This window comes from Equus asinus, chromosome 4, assembly GCF_041296235.1.
Source record: "Equus asinus isolate D_3611 breed Donkey chromosome 4, EquAss-T2T_v2, whole genome shotgun sequence".
In the NCBI taxonomy this organism is placed as follows: domain Eukaryota; kingdom Metazoa; phylum Chordata; class Mammalia; order Perissodactyla; family Equidae; genus Equus; species Equus asinus.
The window spans coordinates 44,008,359-44,033,202 of record NC_091793.1 but is presented as its reverse complement, the minus strand read 5'-3'; the positions used below and the strand labels follow the sequence as shown (position 1 = coordinate 44,033,202).

At 39.4% G+C, this 24,844-nt stretch overlaps 1 protein-coding gene across 8 annotated transcripts in view; it reads left to right on the top strand.

The window, feature by feature from the left end:
• Positions 1 to 330: 330 nt before the first annotated feature.
• Positions 331 to 24,844, top strand: part of SLC41A2 (solute carrier family 41 member 2) — a 121,778-nt gene continuing 97,264 nt past the window's right edge. For 3 of the 8 annotated variants that reach the window (XR_011502673.1, XM_070507186.1, XM_070507185.1), the window contains exon 1: positions 602 to 769. The gene's annotated coding sequence lies outside the window, so the exon portion shown is untranslated. Of the gene's footprint in view, positions 429 to 601; positions 877 to 24,844 lie in introns of those variants that run through there. The other 5 variants (XM_044746342.2, XM_070507184.1, XM_070507183.1 and 2 more) reach the window with 3 other exon arrangements.

Sequence of the window (24,844 nt, the reverse complement as noted above, 5' to 3'; positions counted from 1 at the left end):
GGCTCACTTTTACCTAGATTTAAACACCAGTGTGGGCAAGCTCGAAAGGTCTGGCATTCCAGCCATCTGCACAGCGCCCTTGCACTTTGCTTCCACACCTGTCTCCTGCTGGTAGGGTGCTGGGAGCCGCCCTAAACCTCATCCCCTTAGGGGTCCATCCGTTTCTCTCCGACCTCGGCTCACGCACGGCCCATTCTGCGCTGCTCTGCGGAAAGGCACGCACAGAGTTACATGTGCTTTGGTTTTAATTCCAGTCTGCGAGAAGGAAAACCGAGTCCAGCCAAGAGAAATCCCCTTGGTCTGAGAACAGAAATCATGAGTCATAGATTTGGGGGCTCGGACCTAGGAGCAGGCGGTGATGCGGCCGTGCGTGGGTCGGTGGGGACGGAGAGGGCTGCCGAGAAGAGGCCGCAGCCCTCCTCTCTCGGGTAGGCCCCCCTGAAAAGGGCCCCCTGGCTCTCCTCCATCCGTTCTCTGCCCACGTCTTCCAGCCAGCGCTCGGCCAAGGATCCGGCAGGGGCGGCGCCCGGGCTCCAGGTCGCCGCCCCCGCGGCCACATCACCAGGCGCTCGCTTCTCTCGGGCGGCGGCGCGACTGCGCCTGCGCCGGGCGGCCGCGCGGGGGCGGGGCGGCGGGCGGGGAGCGAGCGGGCCGCGGGCGCCGGCTCCGGGCTGTCAGCGCGGGGCCGCGAGGGCGCGAGGAGGCGCGCGAGTCGGAAGGAGCCGCGGGCCCTGGGCAGCCGCCGCCGCCGCCGCCGCGGGGGGACTAGGTGAATGCGCCTTCCATCCCGCGCCGGGGTGCCTCGCTCGGGTCTGAGGAGGCGGGGTCCCTTCTCCTCACACCGTCCGCCGCCGCCGCTGCCGCGTCCCGGGGCAGGTGGGAATGGAGGGACAGCCTCGGCTGTGGCCGCGGCTCGGGCTCCGGGCGCATCCCGGGCGCCGGAGGGAGGTGGGGCGGGGCCCTGCGGGAGGGCTGGGGCCGCGGGGAGCGGCCGCGCGGCGGGCCCCCCGAGCCGCCGAGCCCCCTCCGGGCCGCGGGCAGCGCTCGAGCCCGGGCCGCCGTGCCCGTCCCTCCTCGGGCGGAGGGCAGGCTGGCTTCGGGCGCCGCAGCGGGGCGGGCGCCGGGGCGGGTTGTCCCTGGCGCCGGACGCCGGGCCAGGCTCAGGTGTTCTGATGGGTGGACGGTGAGACGGATGCAGACGCTGTGAGGCTGGCTCGGCACACCCCAGGTCCGCGGCTCGGGGCTCAGCGATCGCTCTGTGTCACCCTCTTCTTTCATTCCTTTCTTTATATAGGGGAAGTGTATCTCAGTAAAAAAACCCAAATGTTCATTTATGGAAAGGGATTACATATACGTATATATACATATATATTACCTTTACATGTATATTACATAGCTATGCAGTCTCCTGTAATTGAACAATTTGTTGTGTTTTTTTTAAATTGAGATATACTTATACCATAAAATGCATCCTTTGAAAGTGTGGCTTTTCGGATATTCACAAAGTTTTGCAACTGTCACCACCATCCAGAACATTTTCATCCCCCCAAAATGAAATCCTGTGCCCATTAGTAGTCACTCCTCGTTCTCCGCTGACCCCACCCCTGGCAACTGCTAATCTACTTTCTGTCTCTGTGGATTTGCCTCTTCTGGAAAGTTCGTATACATGGAATCATACAATATGTGTTTTTTTGTGTCTGGCTTCTTTCACATAGCCTAATGTTTTCAAGGTTCATCCATGTTGTAGCGTTTATCAGTACTTCGTGCTTTTTTGTGGCTGGATAATATTCCATTGTATTGGTGTACCACAGTATCACGTTTTGTTCATCCATTATCAGTTGATGGACATTAAGGATGTTTCAACTTTTTGGCTGTTGTGAATAATGCTGCTATGACCATTGGTGTACAAGTTTTTATGTGGGCATATGATTTCACTTCTTTTGGGTCTGTATGTTTAACTTTTTGCGGAACTGTCCAACTTTTCCAAAGTAGCTGCACCATTCTACGTCCCCACCCAACAGTATATGAGGGTTCCAGTTTCTCCATGTCCTAACACTTGCTGTTGTCTATCAGCTAATTTTTGTGACAGGCATCCTAGTGGTGTGAAGTGGTATTGATTTGCATTTCCCTAAGGATTAGTGATGTTGAGCGTCTTTTCATGTGCTTATTGACCATTTGTATATCTTCTTTGAAGAAATGTCTGTTCAGATCTTTTGCTCATATTTTAATTGAGTTATTCGTCTTTTTGTTGCTGAATTATGTTGTTCATTTGTAAAAAAAATTCTAGGTTTGGGGGCTAGTTCTGACTAAAAACGCCAACCAGCCTGACACCAAGCAACATAATGCTTCTATATGAGGAAAAGGGAACAAGTGCCATTTATGTCTTTCAGAATACCCTACCTGTCAATTCTTGGGTATCTTACTACTCCTTCCCCTTTTCTGATATTTTGAGAAGACCCTCAGAGGTCTGTTCATGACATGTCAAGGCTCAAGAAACACCACACACAGTTAGCATTTTCATCTCTCCTAAGCTTGGTTTGAAAAGTCCCAGTTGTCGCTTTAATTACAAATAATTTATTTTGGTGACTAGCTAAACTAATAAAAAATAGCAAACACCAATTACTCAATTGAAATTTTATATGCTTACTTCTCAGGCAAAGTGGAAGATCTTCTTTTCCTAAGTTTGTGTAGTGTTTATGAGAGTTATAATCATATGTGGGTGGCACATAAATATTTTTGATGGCACTGAACTTAAGAGCCACTTACAGCTGAATGAATGCTGCTATGCTTATTTCGTGGTGAATTTCTGAGTGTACACAAATTCAGCATTAGCCTTACGTCCTTTGTAGCAAAAACCACTGAAAAAGGCAAAACACTTGCCTCCTGGGAATTCAAGCTCATTTTTCTATTACTCTAATATGACTGTTCAAAAATACACTACCAAATTTCAGAAACATTATAGAAAATAAAATTAAAGATTTCCATGTGGAAATAATGGAGAAGCAATTGATTAAAAGTGTGTGAAGAGCAGTCCCATCCTGCTCTTCAGCTATTAAATTACAAAACAATGGAAGCATTATTTAACCCTTTTATGCCTCATTGACTTCATTAGTAGAATGAGGCTAATAATTCCCATATATAACCTGAGTGTATGTTTTGTTTTGTTTTAGCTAATGGAATGATTATCAAACATATTGAAAATATAACCTATCCAATCTAATAATGATTGTTACTGACTCGCCCCATGGAGGTACAGATATCCTATAGCTACACATCCTTTCCCAAGATGGCCTTCTCTGCCCACTGGAGTTTTTAGTGTCATTTATTGAGAAGGACTGAAAGTAGGTGGCAGTGAAAATTGGGAACAACTTTGGGGACATGAGCCCTGGGAAATACTGGTCAAAGCAGACTTGCTTTCTTTATGATAGACTTCTAGGCACCTTCATCTTTTCTCTGCAATTACTAGGTTCTATATATGTAGTTAGGTTCTGTAACTTAATGTATATGTATATAAATATAAAAATAAATATATATAATGAAAAAATACACATGTATCTCCAGTAGGGTTCAAAGGCTATTTTACCTTCATGTGAATGGATTCATCAGATTGCTTTTCCCCTCATCAGCTGCACTATGGAAATGGGAGTTTTCAACTTGAGGAGGGCAACGCGTGTAAGTAGTGAGGGATCATGAGACATTTTGGAGGTTTGGGCACAACCTATTCTTTTTCTTACAGTGTGGGTGTTGAAAATGGACATCTTTCAATGGACATGAGGGGTCTGGAAAATGAGAAAAGAAAAGCAAAAATGAGAAACAATCTGGAAGAGAAGGTTGTAGGATATAAAGACAGATTCAACTTACTTAGACCTTTTTGCCCAAGAAAAATTCTAAACAGGAAATGTGGAAGAACCTCCTTCCCCTTCATTCCATTCCTCTTCCCTTTTGCCACACCTTGTTCCTCTGTTGCTCTTCTCCTAGGACCCAGAAAGCAGACTGGGATTACTGTTGTTCATGTTGAAGCATTTCAGTGTGCTAATTATACCCCTTCTCTCTCCAGATTCTGGTCAAATTGAGATTAGATGCAAGAAGCCAGATGAAGATTAAAATGCTATTAAAGTAATAGTATAATTTTCATTTCTGGTAAAGCTGGATTGGAGAATTTAGCTTAGACTCGTGCTCACTCTATTCCTTCTTAATTTACCTACTGAGATGAAACTAGCACCTAAAAAACTGCAGGTCCCCCATGCAGGGAGGGAAAATCCTGTCTCAAGGAGTTTACCTCTCAGGAGTTTGAATGAAAAGTGACACTTTCTCTTCTTGAAGCCATACAAGTCCACGAGAGCCAGTGAGAGCTCAGGGGTGGGGCCTGTCTTCAATATTGACCTTTGTCCCTATCTTAGCTATTAGATAAGTCACTTTCCCTAGGAGGAGCTACTGCTGGGGTGGAGAGAAAGAAAAGTGTCCTTTCAATACAAATTTTCTTCTGCTTAGAGCAGTGAAAGCTCTATTGTCACTGCAGGGAGGGAGATAAGCAGCCATCCTCTCATCAGTTAAGTGTGTTGTGGGTAATAGTATTTTGTGGGCTAGTCTAGGAAAACTTAGTCACCATTTATAAAATTGGAACTGAGAATATATTTTCCCTGAAGATAGCTAACCCTCTTAACAGTTTTTAAGTGGGTGATCATTTCATTGTGAGGTTAAATACGTAGATTATTCAAGTTCATTTCCTTACTTGTTTTACTCCTCAAACATTTATTGAGTGTCTCATATGTAAAAGGTGCTGGGCTAGGTTCTCAGAATTCAGCAGTGAACAAGAATGGGTCCTTGCTCTCGCAGAGTTTACAGCCTAGAAAGACAATTAGCACAATAAATGGTAGCATAATAAATGTTAGAAAGCGTTGAGTACTTTGGGACCACAGAGGAAGAGGAACTAATCTAAGAGGGTCACAGAAGTGATGTTTAAGAGCTAACACCACAAAGTAGAATAGGAAGTAGCCCATTGTCTCTCAGCAAGAGTGTTTCAGACAAAAAGAACATGTGGGAAGGCGAAGAAGTGAGAGAGAGAATGGTATATAAACTAGTATTTTTCAAACTGCAGGCACCTAGGCACCTACCAGTAGATTGTAAAATCAAGTGGGTTGTGGCCTGCATGTTTTAAAAAAGAAGTAAAATCGAAAATAAGAGTGTCACATGTAGATACGTACTGATTGTGACGTATAAAGTTTGAAAATCCCTACAATAGAGGAAACAAGAAAAAGGGCAGTATGACCACAGCCAAAGGTCTTGGGTACGTGGGGATGGTTATGCAAGATTTAGTTAACTTGTTAGAGCCTTTGGATTTATCTTAGAGGAGATGAGAAGCCATTGAAAAGTTTTAATCAGGGCCTGACTAGATTCATATTTTCTTAAGATCCCTTTGAGTACCTAGTCTTTGTCTACTTGAGAATGAACTTCAAATTCCTTGGCCCAGTGTTACAGGTATTCCAAAATCTAGTTCCAATCTATTTCTTCTAAAGAATCTGTACACTATTTTTGGTACTGGAACCTCTCATTTCATGAAGATTTCTTGTTTGCCTAAGTGCCTTTGCACCAAGACCAAAAGATCTGTGAGAGCAGACCTTGCTTCTATCTTGTTCGCATCGGATCTCTGGCAGTTAGCATCCTAGACTCAGAAGGGACTAAGCAAATCTTTGTTGATAGTCTAAATAGCCTTAATATTAGAACTGTTACATAGTAGTAGAAAGGACTGTAGGGGAGGAAGACATTTTTTTTATCCTCTCTGGGTTTGTCTGGCCGGAGAACGAATTAAATTCACATGAGACACAATAGCGGGAGAAAATTAAACAAAGCTTTATAACATGTATACATGGGAGAGGCTCAGGCAAACTGAGCAACTCGCCAAAATGGCTGAAGCCCTCACCTTAAATATCATCTTCAGCTAAGGACAAAGAAGGATGTTGGGGGTGGAGGGGGAGTGGATCATGGGAGATTACCACAAAAGTACAGCAAACAAAATGAAGATTTAAGTCCTTGCCTTTGGTATTGATTAAGAGTTTCTAGAGATGAAGTCATCTCCCTCTTCTTCCTGGTACAGAGAGGGAGGGACCTTTACAGATGGAGATTTCCTTTACAATGTAAATGTCTCCTAACAAAGGGCAAGCAAGTTCTACTTTTCAGTTGCTTTCCTGTCTGCAAAGTAACCAGCCTCAAATAATCATCATGCCAAAGAGACATATCTTGGGGTGGCCAATTCCAGGCCCCCACAGGACCTTGATGTTTCTAATAATACTTGCTTTTGGAAAATGAAAAAGTTTTTATTAGAGATTTCTTTTTTTCTCAGTTGGAATCATGTTCATGATAGAACCACAGGTACTTATTTAAAAGATAATAACAACAAAAACTCTTGTTTTAAAACGGTAATAGAGATAAGAAAAAGAACAACCACTTTCCCTGATTTTTGAGTTTCTCCTCCTAAGGTGTACACAGCAATAACAGATTGTTCGCAGGAGGAGGCAATCCAGCAGGCATTTATATTTTATTTGAACAGATAGGCATTCTCTGAGCACTCACAAAGGGAGTTTTATAAAGATGGCTGGGGACAAAGAGAATAAATTAGGTGAGAATGTATCAATCATATGAGCTTCATGGAGAGGCAACAGGAAATAGATTTTGGTCTTAGAAGTAAAAATAGAACATCCATATACCCCAAAGAACTTACAAATAAGAATTTAATGGTGATGTCAGTTTGTTGCCAGAGAAGGATTGTACTGTCACTGTTCTGTGACTTCACAGAATTAGATTGTGAGACTCAACTGTGAAGGAAAAATTCTTTCAATATATGGTTTTGATAAGTGGCAAGAAGTTATGAAAAATTCATGAAAGGTAGAGAGATTTCAAGTTCTGATTCAAATTCCTCTTTAATATATTTTCGAGATGTGGAAACTTTGCTAATTAGTATTGTAAATTAGATTTTACATATCTTAAACATGAATACTAGAATCCAATTTTGCTAATATAGGATGGCTTTTAAAAAATACTCATTGAATTTTATATTTTTATGTTCTACAGAATCCTATTTTAAGCAGTGCATTGTAGAACTTAAATTGAAACTGTTAACTTGTACAAATTTATCCTGAGGAAATAATTCTAAATATGGGAAAGTATTATGGGCAAAATGTTCATTTTCATTGCAATGTAATTTAGTCAAGAAAATGTCCTGCTACAAGGAAATGGTTCATTAAAATGCAGCAATCCACATGAAGAAATTTAGCCATTAAAAATGCTTTTTTAGAGTAATGGCTCTTATTTATTACTTTTTAAAGTAAAAAGTACTCAGTGTAAACAAAAGTTCAAATGATATAGAAATATGCAAGATTTAAAAAGTGAAAATGATATTTCGAGTCCTTTCTTACCCTACCCTGCAACCTAGGCCAACCCGGTTCTCCAGGGGCCAGTGCTCCGAGCACTTTAGTATCTGTCCTTCCAGACCTTTTTCTAACCCAGTGCTTTTCAAACTGTGCTCCAAGGAGGGGCTCAGGGTCCTCTCCCATTAGGTAAGCTGGGGGCAGAGCGGTGCTTCAGCCTCTGCTGCTTTGCTTTGACCTGTTTTATATATTGGGATTTCATGTAGGCTTTAATTTAAACAAAGACTTCCTCTGCGTTAAAAATAAATGTTTAAAAACATTTGGCCTAATTTGGAAAATGAAGTCCTAAGCCACCCAGTCAGGACTTCCAGATCTTCCCTGGTTTACCATTTTGCTGCTTGGTGACATGACTCTTCTACTCAGACCCATCTATTCATTTCTCCAGCCATTTTCTGCTTGGTTACCAGTCACCTTGTTAGAACGCACTTCCCCTTCTTTTTTTCCCATCTCTCTACTTCTTACTTGTTCTTTGAGGTTCTTTAAGGCTCATCATCATTTCATTCATTCCTTCTTCTAACTTGTGTTTAGTGAACAACTACATTTTGACTGATTCTGAGTAGGGAATATGCAGAATTTTGTATCAAAAGCTCGTAGACTAATAAAGGGCAACCTTCATCTAAGTAAGTCCAGTAATAGTAATAATGTATTCTAAAGTAAGAACATTTGGGGGGCAGGTACTAATGATATAAGTGGTCTCTTCCTTCTACACTATTTTATATGGCACTTATAAAAAGAGCCATTTATGATATGGCTACATTTCTGGGTCTTCAGTAAATATTTGTTCATTTATTAATTGTGTAATAGAAGATAATGCAGAGAGTTCACCTGTGAATCAGAAATGAGACCTGGGAAGGATCTGTTTTCATACTTGAGCAATCAACTGTGTCAAAAAAAATAACTTGAACCCAATTTACTCCACTCCAGTGTTGGGCAGAGTGGAGTGGCGAGGGAGCACCAGAAAGACCTTGGTTCTATAATCTTCATCCCCCATGGCCACTTAGACTGGCGTAGAAGGATCCTAACAGAGAATGCCTGTGGTGTCTTCCTTATCATTAGTTGGTTAGTCAGAAAGTTGTGAAATCAGGTCCGAAGTCTTTATCTTACTAACTTGGGCATATTACTTAACCTCTCTGAGACTCAGTTTCCTAACTGTAATGTATGAACATGTCTGTCTCCTAGGTTTTTAAAAAAGATTACGTGAGATAAGTACATATAAATGAAGTCTATTTTTTTTTAAGGTTTTATTTTTCCTTTTTCTCCCCAAATTCCCCCCAGTACATAGTTGTATATTTTAGTTGTGGGTCCCTCTAGCTGTGGCATGTGGGATGCTGCCTCAGTGTAGCCTGATGAGCGGTGCCATGTCCACGCCCAGGATTGAACCCATGAAACCCTGGGCCACTGAAGCAGAGTGCGTGAACCCAACCACTTGGCCATGGGGCCGCCCCCCGAGTGGCTTTTTGATGAGTTATTCGTATTCCTGGTAAGGTAAGAGTAAACAATATAGGAAATTAATAAGGCCAAAGGAGCATTTAGTGGGGAAATCTTTTTCAGCGTTCTCTTGGGACTTAAAGCAGGCTGTTATATCAGTGACCAAGAAAGCAAAATTAATAAGTAGTCCCAGAGTCCAAAGCCCGGCCTGTTATTTTCTTCATTATATCTGCCATTTTCCTCTATCTTTTAGATAACAAACAATTAATAACACATTTTTATAGTAACATTCTAATTCTCATTGTAAAAAAAGTCAAAAAACTCTCATACTCTAGCATTTCTAGATTATGAGTTTTGCATATAACCCAGGCAAACTCACGATGGGTTCCGACTTTCTCATGCTTCACGTTCTGGTTGAGGAGACTTACTCTTTAGTCCAGCGTAAACCTTGCAGTATGGTTTACGGTAGTCTGTGTATTTGTAAATTGTAAAAATGTTATTTAGATATCTTTTTAAAAGTTAAAAAATACATGAGAGATGATACTTAAATTTAACAATCGTGTAAGAGCTACTTCCTATTCCAGCTTCCGTTTTCTTTTTTCCTTTTAAAACATGTGGTTTCCTGAACACCTGTATGTTGAGTATACATAAGTACTGTTAGTGTGTGTATATATTGGTCAGTGCATGTACACCACAGTTTATAGCACACTGGCGGTTTAATTAAAAGTAGGATGGATAAGTTGTGTAAAATGTAAATATTAACCTTCAGTTGATTTTTTAGAGAAAATGGGAACAAAACAGTTGATCTGAAAATTATAAGCCAAGGGTTCAATACAGCAATGTGTAACATTTTTGTGATTCGGTGGTGTAACATATTCCTTAGAGAGGGGAGAAAGAGGTGGAAAGCTAGGTGTTGAGGCTTTTCTAAGAATGTATAACAATAATGATGAATAATGATGCTAAGTAGCTAACATTTATTGAAGACTCAATTTATTGTCCTAAGCACTTTACATGTATTCAGCCATTTAAGCCTCACAATAAGCCAATGAAGGAGATCTCTTTTCTTGAGGAAACTGAGGCATAGGTCCCACAGCTGGTGAAAGTCAGAATTGAAGCCAAAGCAGTTTGACTTTGGAGCCCAAGCTCTTAACAACTGTCAGTATCATCAGTGTGTTGACACTTCTTGACATTTAATTTTTTTGGAAGCAAATCATCTCTCTTAATTGAAGTGTGAAGATTTGCTGAATAAGTCACTTGAAATTCCCCCATAAAATCACTCAGTGCACGTCATGTTATTGATTGATTCAGCTAATGAAAGCATAGCAAATATCCCGGTAAGCCCTGTACAATTTCAAACATAGCGTAGTGTTTGCCACTGATTCCACAGCTTTCAACGGGCAGTTAGTATTCTCCTTTTCAAAAGGTACCTGACTGAAATCTGTATACTCAGGCTGGGATTTTGACTGTGCATAGATTCTATAATCTGAATTTAAGCTCATATTATTCCTTAGAACAAAACCTATTCCTTTCTCACTCCCTGGGGGCAATGCTTAACAGGCAATCTAAGCGTGTGTTTGAGTGTTAGCAAGAGGGCACCAAAAGAGGAGAAAATTTAAATAGCTTAATGTTTTGTAATTTTTAAAAGAAACAGTGAGGCAGTCTTTCTGGGAAAAATCATACCTTTTTGTGACTCTTATTTTGTTATCGTTTTGAATTACACATGATGGATTGTAGGGGAGACACACCATAGACAGGGTGGTAATCTGGCCCTGCCTCGGAGCTTGGTGGACAGATGCAGTTATTTATTCACTATCATCTAACAAATATAAATGAGATCACAGCTATGAAAAATGACTACAGCAGGATTTTAGTTGTCTGATGGTGTTTAGGATGTGTTAATTGAATGAAGGCTGTTACCTTTTAGTTGTGGTGTTCCCATTGGAGAATGTGTGGAGTGAGAGAAGTAGGAAAGAAAGAAAGAAGTCTTAGAGCTCCTGGGAGTTTTAGGAAGAGGAAACTGTAAGTAGCCATTAAAAATAACTTTGTAGGAGCCAGCCCTGATGGTCTAGTGGTTAAAGTTGGGCGTCCTCAGCTTCGGCAGCCTGGGTTCATTTTCTGGGCGTGGAACCACACCATTCGTCTGTCAGTCCCCATGCTGCGGCGGCGGTTCACATAGAAGAACTGGAAGGATTTAGAACTAGGATATACAACCATGTCCTGGGGCTTTGGGGAGGGAAAAAAAAAAGAGGAAGATTGTCAACAGATGTTAGCTCAGGGTGACTCCTTCCCTGCCAAAAATAAATAAATAAATGACTGTAGAATAATATTGATTAGGAAAATTTTTTTATATTTTATGAAATGCAAAGAGCAGGATACAAAACAGTATGTGTAATATGAGCCTATTTTTGTTTTAAACATATATAGAGAAAAAATATAGTAAAATCATATACACCAGTATGTCATCAGTGATTATCTCTGGATGGTGGATTTCCAGAATAAATAATTTTTGTTTATCCTAGACTTTTTTTTTCATTGAACACATATTGCTTCTGTGAATAAAAGAAAAAGAATAAAAGAGAACTCCATGCCTGTGGACGTTAGAAGCAGTTTCAAATTAGCTGGGAAAGAAGCGTAGTTAGGACATTTTTATCAGCAAAGACCAATTATATGGCAACTGACTTGGTTTTGGGGTGGCTTTGAGAGCAGTTTTAGCTTGAACTTCAAGTTGGACTTAGAGCCCAAAGGGCTCCTTTTTTTTTTTTCACACTGGTATTTGAATAAAAAAGTACACTGCCCTGACCAAAAGGTAGAGGAGAGACTTGATTGCAGGGAGTGAAGATACTGAAAAAGTAAGGTCATTGTTTCAGTTTGATGTCAAGATGATTAAGTAACTGGAACACCATAACGCTGTGCACCTGTAGTTTATCTAATCTGCATATAATCTCTTGGAATAAGTTTGTGTGCTTGAACTGACTTCACCGTGTACCAGGGAAGGTACAGTTTGGGAAAGGTAGAAGATTGGCTTCATCCCCACCTGGATGGTGCCATTGTAACGGTGTCCCAGCCAGGGTAGGTGATGTTGGGCCACCAGCTGAGGAAGACTTCGGTGTCAGAGCTGTCCTATTTCATCACCTAATGGAAGGTAATGTGATTTAATGTGGCCTCATCAGGGTATAGTGGCTGCTTCACCTCCACAACAGAGAGAAGGAACTGTGGATGACCACAAGTGCTCTGAGTAGATGTTTGAAATGGGATAGCCATGAAAGTTATGGGACACCCTTGGTCTTAAATGTAGAAGAAAAGTGATAACCCTACATGTGGCAAATCATTTTTTCCTTTCACTTATCTTATAAAGAAACTTTCGTTTTTCTTTTAAACTTTGACACGGCAGCTTCCTTTCTTTCTCTCCCTTTTCTTGAAAAGATTTTTTTATTTTAAATGTTGACACATTGACATTCTTTTTGCACCTTAAAATTCTGGCAGCTTCTATTTTCAATTTTCAGTTGAATTATACAAAGAGTCAAGTGTATATTTTAAGTTGGTCCCGGAAGTGTGTTTGCATTTTTAAAACTGGATTCTTTCTAAGAGTATAAAGATGTGTTAAGGGTAAAAGTATGAAAGTATACTTTTGTATAAGTTCTGAATAATAATTTCTGCTCATTTGAAATGCTGATGAACTCTAGTTGCCTAGTTTCTAAAATTAGGTATTTCATATTTATAAGTGCCAGAGAAAACCGGTGAGGAAATGTGTTATTTATGTTTTATTCCTATGTATACTTTTACACAAAGGTGTTGTCAGTTTATGAAAAACAACACCTGTAAGAAATATTGGTTTAAAAAAAAAGAATTACAAAACCAGTACCGGAGAAGATAAAAGTTGGAGATGAATAAATTGATCACAGATTGAGTTTCAGATGTTGCTGTAAGTTTCCTCATTGCTAAAGTTAAAGAAAAAGGTGGCTCAATCATTATTAAAGTAAAAATACCAGTTTTCAGTAGTAAGACTTTCTGTAGCTATAATTTATGAATAAAGTTTCATGCAACTTTTTATAGGGATAAATGATGAGAAGGTGATGTTCTGAGTTGTAGTTTGTAGGAAATCAATGAATGTCAGTTGCAGGAGAGAGTCACTGTGTTTGGTCGTTTTTTTGTGTGTGTGTTTTTGTGAGAAAGATTGGCCCTGAGCTAACATCTCTTGCCAATCTTCCTCTGCTTTATGTGGGATGCCGCCACAGTGTTTCTTGATGAGCCGTGCTAGGTCCACACCTGGGCTCTGATGACCTTGTGAACCTTGGGCCGCCGAAGCAGAGCGTACGAACTTAACCTCTACGCCACTGGGCCAGCCCCTGTTTGATAGTTTTTTTTTAATAAGATATATGTAAGAAATGTTTAAGACAGAGTAGGGGAAGTATACTTTTTTTTTGTGGTTTAAAAGTGGTTTCTCAACTTCAAAACAAGAGTTCTCTGATTCACCTTGTTTGCTGTCCATCCATTCATCAGCTTGTTTCAACAGTGACAGTAACTGATATTTCTGGTAGTTGTTTGCTTTCTGTATTATAAAAACTATGTATGACTGACAATTTAATCAGAATACCTAGTTCAATGATTGAAATTCTTTTTCACTTTTCTCTTGGTTTGGTAGGGCTAGGTGTAATCTAACTGACGGCATTTGGTAGAAAAGAACTTTACTTTGTTTATTCAGTACGCTTAGTTCTTTGGGCACACGCCATGTTTATTCTGTCAACATTTTCTCAATAAGTAGAAATGGTTTAATTGTGGATTGTGTTTTAGTTGATTCATTGGCTTGTTTTTGATGTATCCTTCTTCCAAAGAAAGCATTCTTTAAAAAATTCTTTATTAATTTTATTTTTATTTTTTAGTAGAGTTGAGGGTTGTGATTCTGAAAACAAAAATCAGTTGCTTGGGCTCTGGTTTCCTCTGAAAAATTACTTGAGATGTCTTGAGGCTTATTATACAGAAGATTTATTGTACCCACTGATTATTTCTCTGGGCTTAAACAAATTCTTTACAAATGTTTGGGTATCTTTTAGGCATATAGAAATTTTAGGATTGATAAATCTTATGATATTACTCTTTTCTGTCAGTGGGCAATCTTAGAAATGAGTGCTTGCGTTATGGAATCAGCTAGCTTTTGGATATCAGTAGCTGAATCATGTCCATGACTTCTCAAGCTTTTGTGTTTGTTAGAGAGTATCAGGACCACCAGTTCTACAGCAATTCAGCATTACTGAAATGGCACTTAATTGCCATTTGACTTTTCTCCCATTTTTCCTAACTTGTCAAGAAAGTTTGACATCACTACCTGTTTCCTAAATGAAACCTGTGTGAGTACTTGAATTCAGTTTAAGTAAACGGTTTCCGGTTTAAGCCAAAGAAGTCAAGGTATTTTTTTAGGAGTTTATGTATCTCAGCCAAAAAAAAAAAAGGGGGTGGGAGGGAATACTTTCCTCCCCCTTTAGAGGTGAGCCTTTTCATCAGAGAGGACAGTATTTATGAGGCAGCATTTCTTATATTTCAGTTTCCAAGTACTTTTAAATGGGCTGAACAATGATAAAAATTATAAGATAAGGCATGTAAATTACTATGACAGCTGTTGTTCAGACCATTTTGAGACTTGCACCTTATGAAGTTTGTGGGATAGTTATTGACTGGGTTCACCTTCATTCTTTAGAATTGTTACCATGGAATAGTTCCTTTTCCTTGGTTAGCTAAAGGAAATGAGCAGAACAGATCCATATACTTTTTTTCCCCCTAATTATAGTACATTCTTAACTGGATACCATGAATTATACCTCTGCCAAGCAGCGAGAGTACATTGGAAATCTGGAGATTTCTTTTACATCACCATAATGATTTTTAACTTCTGAGGGACAAGTGATATATTAAATATCACAGAAAACACAAGATGTCATCTCTGCCATATGGGAATTAGCAGTGGGAGACCAAATGGATACCTTTCGTTTTTAAAATTTCTCTGTTTAAAACTATGAGTGATAGGAAAATTGCTAACTGTGTTTTGGGCATTTAATTTTGACTGTTCTTTCCTCTCTGTACCCATAATCCCACATTAATTTGGGTAGATTTCTTTGAGGTGGTATATTTTTATTGTGACCTTTTTGAATGAGGTGCAAGTTCCTGGATTTAAGAACAAGTTGGTAGAAAGTATAGAAGTGGGAGAGCTGAATGAAGGAAATTTGATTGAATAAAATAAGCTTAGAGAAGAATAGAGATAATAACTTAGCTGGTTTAGGAAATCCAGAAGGCATTGAGTCAGTATGAAACAGGAACCAAAAATAAGCACTGTTGGGAGTCCAGTGGATGAGAATAATGAAATCAAAGGGTTAAAAACGAGAAATGGTTTTAGTCATAGCCGTAGGGCTAGCTCAAATGGAGAAGACAGTTTTTAATATGATTCAGTAGTCAAGTTCTTTGATCCCCATAAATGGGATTAGGGTGTCCTCATGGGTTCTGATGAGTTCTCAAGGGAGGAGGGTTTGGCAATGAGGTCATGGCAGGACAGCAGAGAGCTGTGTCAGAGAGAACATGAGAACACCAAAAGGATGATTCTGTAAGAGCTGTTTGATCTTTGTACTAGAAAGGTGATTTCATGGTAAATTCTTCAGGAAAAGGGAATTTTGGATAAGAAGTGGAGTAGCTAGGAATTCAGCTGATGAAACTGATATCTAAAAGGCTACGGAGACTTTTAAAAATAGTTTTTGCTTAAATGGAAGGAGTTAGTCATTGAGAGAAATTGGTGAGGATTTAAGTTTATACAGGTTTGGATCTTTAAATGAAAATAGATGAAGAAAACTGAGCAGCCATAAAGTTAACCTGTTGTTTGGGTGCTGCAAAAGGCAAATTAAATAGATATAATCCTTCCCTATGAACTTATTATACAGTTAAACAGTTAATTACTTAGTAGATATTTTTGAAAAGAAAGTACCAAAATTTTTTATCAAACAAGGAAATAATTTGTATATATCAGCTAAGGTCTAGCTTTGTTTGACATGACCTATCTGAAAGCTATTTTAACTAACCACATAATACATCCTGTTTGATCACTATCTACATTTAACAAACAGAAATATAGAAGACATATACTCAAAGAGAAATGAAAGCAGAACGCACACTTTCAGAGTGCCAAAAGTAGAAATATATAATAACCATAATATGACTTTTGGGTTGTTTTGTATATAGATGTGTGTGATAGTACCGTGGTTTTATGTGTATTTACACAAATATAAAATACCCACGTGATCAACAAGTTTTGGGATTTTTGCCTAAATGTGATAATTACTGGTAATAGATTACATCAGAACTTTTTTTTATTGTTATGGGAAGATAACAAAGTATTAAATTCCCATTTAATGCCTTTCTTAGTAATTAGGCATCACTTAGGCCTGTTAACTCACAGCTCTGCTGGATTTTTCAAGTGTATTTAACCTTTGCAATGGAACAGAATGCCTCCTCCAGCACAATGAGCAGATTTTCTCTGAGATACTGGCTTAGTAAATCAACACACATACAATACTCTTCTTTTTCCTAACTTTTAAAAATAAACAATTTTAACGTTAATGTTTTTCATTTTTGTAACTAAAGTCGAATTCATAAGGAGTGTCTGGTATTAGTTTATTTTCCTTTAAGTCAATGGTTCTCTGACACAACTCTGTAGACCAGAACTGGCCCATGACAAAGCTTTCATAGGGAACATTGAGTTTTTCATAAATCTAAATGTGTTCATTGGAAAGGCTATCTTTTAGTCTGGGATTTTGTCCTGTATACATTTCTAGTGCTAAAATGTACACTTATGTTTTAGAGAAAGATCTTTTTTTTAATATATTTTTAGATTATATATATTTTTTAATTTTTCTAGTTTTATTGAGATATAATTGACATACATTACTATATGGGTTTCAGGTGTACAGCATAAAGGTTTGACTTACATATATTGTGAAATGATTACCACAATAAGTTTAGTTAACATCCATCATCTTGTATAGATACAATAAAAAGAAATGGAAAAAAAATTTTTTCTTCTATTGATGAGAACTCTTAGGACTTACTCTTTGTTTGTTTGTTTGTTTGTTTTTAGAAATATTGCTTTATTTTTTACTGGCTTTTTCTCTTTTGGTGAGGAGATTGGCCCTGACCTAACATCTGTTGCCAATCTTCCTCTTTTTCTTTTCCCTCCCCAGAACCCCAGTACATAGTTGTGTATCCTAGTTGCAGGTCATTCTAGTTCCTCTATGTGGGACGCTGCCTCAGCATGGCTTGATGAGCGGTGCGTAGGTCCGCGCCCAGGATCCAAACCGGTTAACCCTGGGCCACAGAAGCAGAGCGTGCGAACTTAACCACTTGGCCACAGGGCCGGCCCCAGGATTTACTCTCTTAACTTTCGTATATATTATAACAGCAGTGGTAACTATAGTCGTTGGACCTTATATCATGTTGTACATTACATCCCTAGTACCTATTTATCTTATAACTGGAAGTTTATACCGTTTGACCACCTTCCTCCAGTTTCCCCTCCTATCCCTCACCTCTGGTAACCACAAATCTGGTTTCTTTTTCTGTGAGTTTGTTTTATTTTGTTTTTAGATTCTTCATGTAAGTGAGCTCATACAGTATTTGTCTGTCTCCATCTGACGTATTTCACCGAGCCTAATGCCCTCAAGGTCTGTCCATGTTGTTGAAATAGTAGGATTTTCTCATTTTTTTATGGCTGAATAATATTCCTTTCCAATATATATTTACCACAACTTCTTTATCTATTCATCCATTGATGGACACTTGGGTTGTTTCCATGTCTTGGCTATTGTGAATAATGCTGCAAAGAACATAGGGGTGCAGGTATCTTTTCGAGTCAGTGTTTTCATCTCCTTTGGATATATTCCCACAAGTGAAATTGCTGGATCATATGGTAGTTCTATTTTTAATTTTTTGAGGAACCTCCATACTATTTTCCATCGTGGCTGCACCAGTTGACATTCCCACCAACAGTGCACAAGGGTTCCTTTTTCTCCACATCCTCACCAGCATGTGTTCTCTCTTTTCCCTTTAATGATGGCCATTGTAACAGGCATGAGGTGGGAAGGATTGTTTTTAACTTGGTAAATTTGAGGGGGAAATTTGACTGGTTAATGAGATCTAATGTTTGGAAACCACTGTTTTGTTTTTTTTTTTTTAAGATTTTATTTCTCCTTTTTCTCCCCAAAGCCCCTTGGTACATAGTTGTATATTTTTTAATTGTGGGTCCTTCTAGCTGTGGCATGTAGGATGCCGCCTCAGCCTGGCCTGATGAGTGGTGCCATGTCTGTGCCCAGGATCTGAACCAGCGAAACCCTGGGCTGCCGCAGCAGAGTGCACAAACTCAACCACTCGGCCACGGGGCCGGCTGGAAACCACTGTTTTAAAACTTTTTAACCATAGACAGAACCCTTAAGCACTCAGTATAGCAGAGAGTCTCCTAAACGAAAATGGACAGGAATCTGTGGGTCCGATTCCTTTTTTAAACATGTACTTTTTTGGTTAGCTTTTGTTGGATCATGCTGGTGGTAATAATTCCAAACTTTCAGTGGCTTTCAGCAACAAAGCTTTCTCTCTCGTGTTACGTGTTGCCTGTGAGTTGCTGTGGATTGGCTGCAGTAGCTGCTTGTTTCTTTGTCCCAGGATCAGTCTGAAGAAGCAGCACTTACCTAGGACATGCCATTCTCATGAAAGTGGGAAAAGGAGACATAACTGTTGTGCTTGTAAGTGTGACTGCTGCTCTCATTCCATGGGCCAAATGCGAGTCACATGGCCAAACCTGACGTCAGTGGACATGAGGAAGTATAATCCTCCCATAGTCCCTGTAAGTAACAGGGCAAGAGGTAGACATACTCCTCTGATAGGAGGAGAACAGTAATTGGGAGTAGTAATAAAATCTGCCACAGTGTCATTCCTACTGAAGCTCTCATGTACTGTATATGAATAGTTTAAAGAACAGTAATAAACACTTAGGTATCTACTACCAAGCTGAAAAAATGTGACCAGTGCCTTTGAAGCCCCCTGTCTGCTTTTATACCAGTTACCCAAATATAACCATTCCCTTGGAATTTGTATTTATCATACCCTTCTTCATATATTCCATTGTATGAATAGCCCACAATTCATCTTTTCTTTTGAGTTAGTTCCAGTTTTTTTGCTTGTGTGAAAATTCTGCTAAGGACGTTCTTTTATGTGCCTTCTGGTGTACAGTGCACAGGTTTCTCTGGGGTATGTGCTTATGCACAGAATTGCTGGAATGGGGGCTTAAGTGTCTTCAGTTTTAGTAGATAACGCCAAATTGTTTTCCAAAGCGATTGCAACAGTTTGCACTTACCCAAGTAGTGTTGTATGTGTTACCAGTGCTCGTGTCCTTGTTCACATTTGAAAGTGTGAAAACATCTAATTTTTAGTCTAATGATATAAATCAGATTCTTTTTTGAATGTACAAGGAAGTGCTTCTCAAACTTCCGTGTGTACACAGATCCCTTGGGAGGCTGTTAAAAATGCAGGTTTGGATTCAGTAGGTTGGAGTAGGGGCGGGAGCTGAGACCCTGCGTTTCTGGTGATCCAGGTGGTGGCAGTGCTGCTTGACCTTAGGCCGTATTTTGAGTAACACGGGTCTAAGGCATTAAAATAGAGTTGCCCCTCGTTGGCTGTGCATAGCACCTAAAGACTCTTTGGAACAAAACTGCTAAAGAACAGCATTTGAGACAGCTGCTCTATTCTAGGGTTGTTGAATCATGCCTGCTATTTTTATTAACGTTATATGAAAAGTATAGATAAATAATTTTTTTCATGTAGCAATTTGGAAATAAAAAGTCCCAAATGACAATTTTAACCACTCTAATTGTACCTGCTGCTAATGCTTTTTTTTTGTTTGAAACTTCTGTTTTGTGCAAATACTGGCCATTAGTAAATAAAGTAATGCATTCTTTTTTCCTAGAGATTTATTCCTTTATAACTTAAAAAGAAAATTCAGAATTTAAACCTAAGCCACTAAAGTTTAAAGACACTGTATTCTTGGCTATGTTGGTACTAGATTAGTATAACCTGCTAAGTAGCTAAAGGGTGACCCATAAATATCTCCACTGGCGTTCTTTAACTTAGGCACCGTAAAGCCAGGCACAAAGTTTCCTTTGTCCAAGTCTATTTACTTATTATTAATTTTTTCTTTTTCTTTCTTCTTCTTCTTCTTCTTCTTTTTTTTTTTGCTGAGGAAGATTTGCCCTGAGCTAACAGCTCTTGCCAATCTTCCTCTTTTTTGCTTGAGGAAGATTGTCCCTGAGCTAACATCTGTGCCAGTCTTCCTCTATTTATTTATGTGGGATGCTGCCACAGCATGGCCTGATGAGTGGTGTGCAGGTCCATGCCTGGGATCTGAACCCATGAACCCTGGGCTGCCAAAGCAGAGCACGTGAACTTAACCACTACCCCACTAGCCGGCCCCCATTTACTTATTTTTTAAATTTTTACTTGTTTTTACCCATTCAGGGATGAATAACAGTATATAGCAGTCAATTTTTATTTAGTGGTGTGTATGTACATGACCTATTTTAAATCAGTGAGAAAGTGTTTTGATTGTAATCTGTTATTCGATGAGTTTCTAAGTGATTTCTTTAAAGGAGGAAAGTTTAAGGAGTCTTTAAGGGAGGCAATAGAACTTGTCAATAAGCATGTATTAGACTAACTGTTGATCAGTCATTAATTGGGTAAAATAAAAAGCACGTTTTCCTCAGTCAGGATGGGGATATGTGGTCATGGTATGCACCTGTAGCAAGATAATTCCCACTACTTCCAAACTGCATTATTTAAAAAACAGCTGTTAGGACAGAAACGCTATTCAGAATAGCTTAAGCAATGAAGGAGAGTTATTGGCCCATATAATTGGGAAGAGCAGGGGAGGCATGGGCTTTAGATAAATGAGACTGAGGTTCTAATGATGCTGTCATGACCCTCTCATCATCACCTGGCTCCGATTCTCTCTTTCTGTGGATCCCCTTCTAACATAGATGAGCTTTCTTCTAAGCGATGGTGACGGTGGTGGAGGTAGAGGGAAGTCTTTGAGGAGGAACACATAGTGACAGCTTCAGAATTACGTCATTCCAAAGGGAAATGAGAAAACTCTCCCAGAGGCCTTCCCCTCTAAGGTAGCCCCTTAAGTTGTCCGCTTTCTGTTCAATCAACTGTTTCCTTGTGATAGCCTTTATCACAAATTATCTTATCATTTATTTGCGCACCTGATTGTTTTTCCTCCTCCCTGCAAAGTAAAATCCATTAGAAGCAGGAACAGTGCCTATTTTGTTAATCGTATAACCCTAGATCTAGTAGGCATTCAGGAAATAGTAAGCCAGCAAGTGTATGAAATTCCAGGGAAGGACTCAGGTCCTGCTCAAGTCACCTGTCAGTGTGTGGTCTGGAGGGCAGGGCACTGTGATCGATAGACCTCCCAGACCCTCACGGATTGGGGAAGGACAGTTTCACACGAGGAATGGAGATAGCATTGGCCAAAAAAATCAGGGAAAGCTACTGAGCAAACAACAAAAATACGTGTCCACCATTTGTGTTTTATGTTCTTTAAGCATGGTTTACTATTTCACCCCACTGCCCAGTCTGCTCTGTAAGGTAATGCAGATTCTGCAGTGCGTGAGGGTGCTTGGCTGAGGGGATGGCATGGGACTGAAATCCGGCCCAAGTCTCTACTCATGGGGCTTCCTTTTTCTGAGAGGCACTCTTTAAATTTACACAGAGGCTCTGTATGGCCTCTGTGCACAGTGGCACTGGTTGAGTATCCATCTCACCATCTAATCTCCTGAATAGCTTTTACTGAAGGAAGAATGCTAGGAGCAAGGGTATGAGCTGGACGTGTCTTTGCATCTGGATGCTCCTGGCCAACTCAGTGCAGACTGTGTGCTCGGTAGTGTCCTGCAAGTATTCTGAGAGAGATGACTTCTTGGGACACGCCTCTTTTTCCCCCTTCCCTCCCCTTCATTTTTCTATGTAGTGTTAGTTGGTCAAGTTTCCCGAGGATGCGTTTTGAGCTTTCTGACCTTTAGGTTGACTAAGTGGTGATACAAACACTGTCATCCTTTCTGGTTTGTCTACATTTTTCTGCATTTCCATTTTGATCAGCCAGATAATTCTGCTTCAAGAGGAAGAAGAAACTGCCTATCCATGACTGGCCCGTCAGTGGAATAGACTTGTCTTAAAGCTCAGTCCCTTTGAGGTTTGTTTTGTATTTTGTTTTATTGAAGATCCCTTTGAGGCAGTGAAATGCTCACTGTTTTAAAAGAAGTGAATGGGTTGAAGGAAGAGAAACTCAGTCTAGCTCACGGAAGGCTGCCAGGAACCTCATAAGTTCCAGAAGTACAGGTACGTCTCATTACATATTGTGGCCTTCTCTCTCTGGGACTACTTGGTTTCTTCTCTGCTTCACTCTGGACATAGGTTTGATTGATCTGATTTTCTTTAAACATGGACTTTCTCTGTTTACTGATCAACCTGCATGTGGCAAAAAATGGCAACTAGTACTTAATTTACCCACTGGATTCTTAGTACAAGTCCATAGGAGGTCTGCACCGTAGTCACTTGGGGAGCTAAAAAGATATATAGACCTCAAACATAGATATTCTGAGTCAGTAGCTCTAGGGTCCTAGAACCTATTAAGAATGTTCTCCAGCAGGAATTCCAGACCCCTCCATAATCACAAGAGGGAAGGAAGGAAAGTGAGTGAATGTGAAATAGATGAGGCAGGCCCGAGCACCCACTTGTCCCTTATGTAGCCCCTTCTCTTTGCCTCTCCTTGCTAGTGATCTTCCCATCCAAGGAGAGGAGATGGATATTCTAAGGCATCAAAAACAAATATTGAAGAATATGATAATTTTCATTAGAAGCAGCAGTACTGGGAGCAACAATTCTTAGTCTAGTTTGGTGGATGGGCAGTTCAGTTAGGCAGTGGGGTCATCTATCCCTTATCAAATGAGTGCCAATTTCTTTTCTTTTTTTTTTTTTTTTGTATTTTTTTAATTGAATAGTTTATTATTTAAAAACTTTTTTTTAAATTGAGGTAACACTGATTTAAAACATTATATAAATTTCAGGTGTACATCATTATATTTTGACTTCTGTATAGCCTACATTGTGTTCACCACCAAAAGTTTAGTTTCCATCTGTCACCATACACATATGCCCCTTTACCCCTTTCTCCTTACCCCCATCTCCCATCCCCTCTGATAACCAACAGTCTGTTCTCTATATCTATGTGTTTGTTTGTTTATCTTACACTTATGAGTGAAATCATATGGTATTTGTCTTTCTCTGTCTGACTTATTTTGCTTAGTGTAATATCCTCAGTGTCCATCCTTGTTGTCACAAATGGCAAGATTTCATCTTATTTATGGCAGAGTAATATTCCATTGTGTGTGTGTGTGTGTGTGTGTGTGTGTGTGTGTGTGTGTGTGTGTCTATCATGTCTTCTATATCCATTTATCCATCTATGGGGAGTTAAGTTGTTTCCAAGTCTTGGCTACTTTGAATAATGCTGCAATGAACATAGGGGTACATATGTCTTTTCAAATTAGTGTTTTTATATTCTTTGGATAAATTCCCAGAAGTGGAATAGCTGGATCATAAGGTAGTTTTATTTTTAACTTTTTGAGAAGTCACCATAATGTTTTCCATAGTGGCTATACCAATTTACATTCCCACCAGCAGTGTATGAAGGTTCCCTTTTCTCTACATCCTCTCCAACACTTGTTATTTCTTGTCTTTTTAATAATAGCCATTCTGATGGGTGTGAGGCAACACCTCATTGTGGTTTTCACTTGCATTTCCCTAATAATTAGTGATGTTGAACATGTTTTCATGTGCCTATTGGCTATCTGTGTATCTTCTTTGGAAAAATGTCTGTTCAGATCCTTTGCCCATTTTGTAATCAGGTTGTTTTGTTGTTGAGTTTTATGAGTTCTTTATATATTTTGGATATTAACCTCTTATTGAATATATGATTTGCGAATATCTTCTCCTAGTTGCTAGGGTATCTTTTCGTTTTGTTGGTGGTGTCCTTTGCCATGTAGAAGCATTTTAGTTTGGTATAGTCCCATTTGTTTATTTTTCTTTTGTTTCCCTTGCCTGAGGAGACATACTCAAAAGACTGCTGAGACTGATGTCAAAGAGTGTACTGCCTATGTTTTCCTCTAGGAGTTTTATGGTTTCAGGTCTTACCTTCAAGTCTTTAATCTATTTTGAGTTAATTTTTGTGTATGGTGTAAGATAGTGGTCTACTTTCATTCTTTTGTATGTGACTGTCCAGTTTTCCCAGCACCATTTATTGAAAAGACTTTCCTTTCTCCATTGTACGTTCTTGACTGTTTTGTTGAAATTAGCTGTCTATAAATGTGTGGTTTTATTTCTGGGCTTTCAGTTCTGTTTCATTGATTTGTGTGTCTGTTTTTCTGCCAGGACTATACTGTTTTGATTACCATAGCTTTGTAGTATATTTTGAAATCAAGGAGTGTGATACCTCCAGATTTGTTCTTTTTTCTCAGGATTGCTTTTGCTATTCAGGGTCTTTCGTTGTTCCATATAAATTTTAGGATTCTTTGTTCTATTTCTGTGAAAAATGTCATTGGGATTTTGATAGGGATTGCATTGAATCTGTACATTGTTTAGGTAATATGGACATTTAACTAAGTTAACTATTCCAATCCATGAGCATGGAATGTCTTTCCATTTCTTTGTGTCTTCTTCGATTTCTTTCAACAATGTCCTATAGTTTTCACTGTGTAGGTCTTTACCGTCTTTGGTTAAGTTTATTCCTAGGTATTTTATTCTTTTTGTTGTGATTGTAAATGAGATTGTAGTCTTGATTTCTCTTTCTGCTAGTTCATTGTTAGTGTATTGAAATGCAACTGATTTTTGTATGTTGATTTTGTACCTGGCAACTTTCC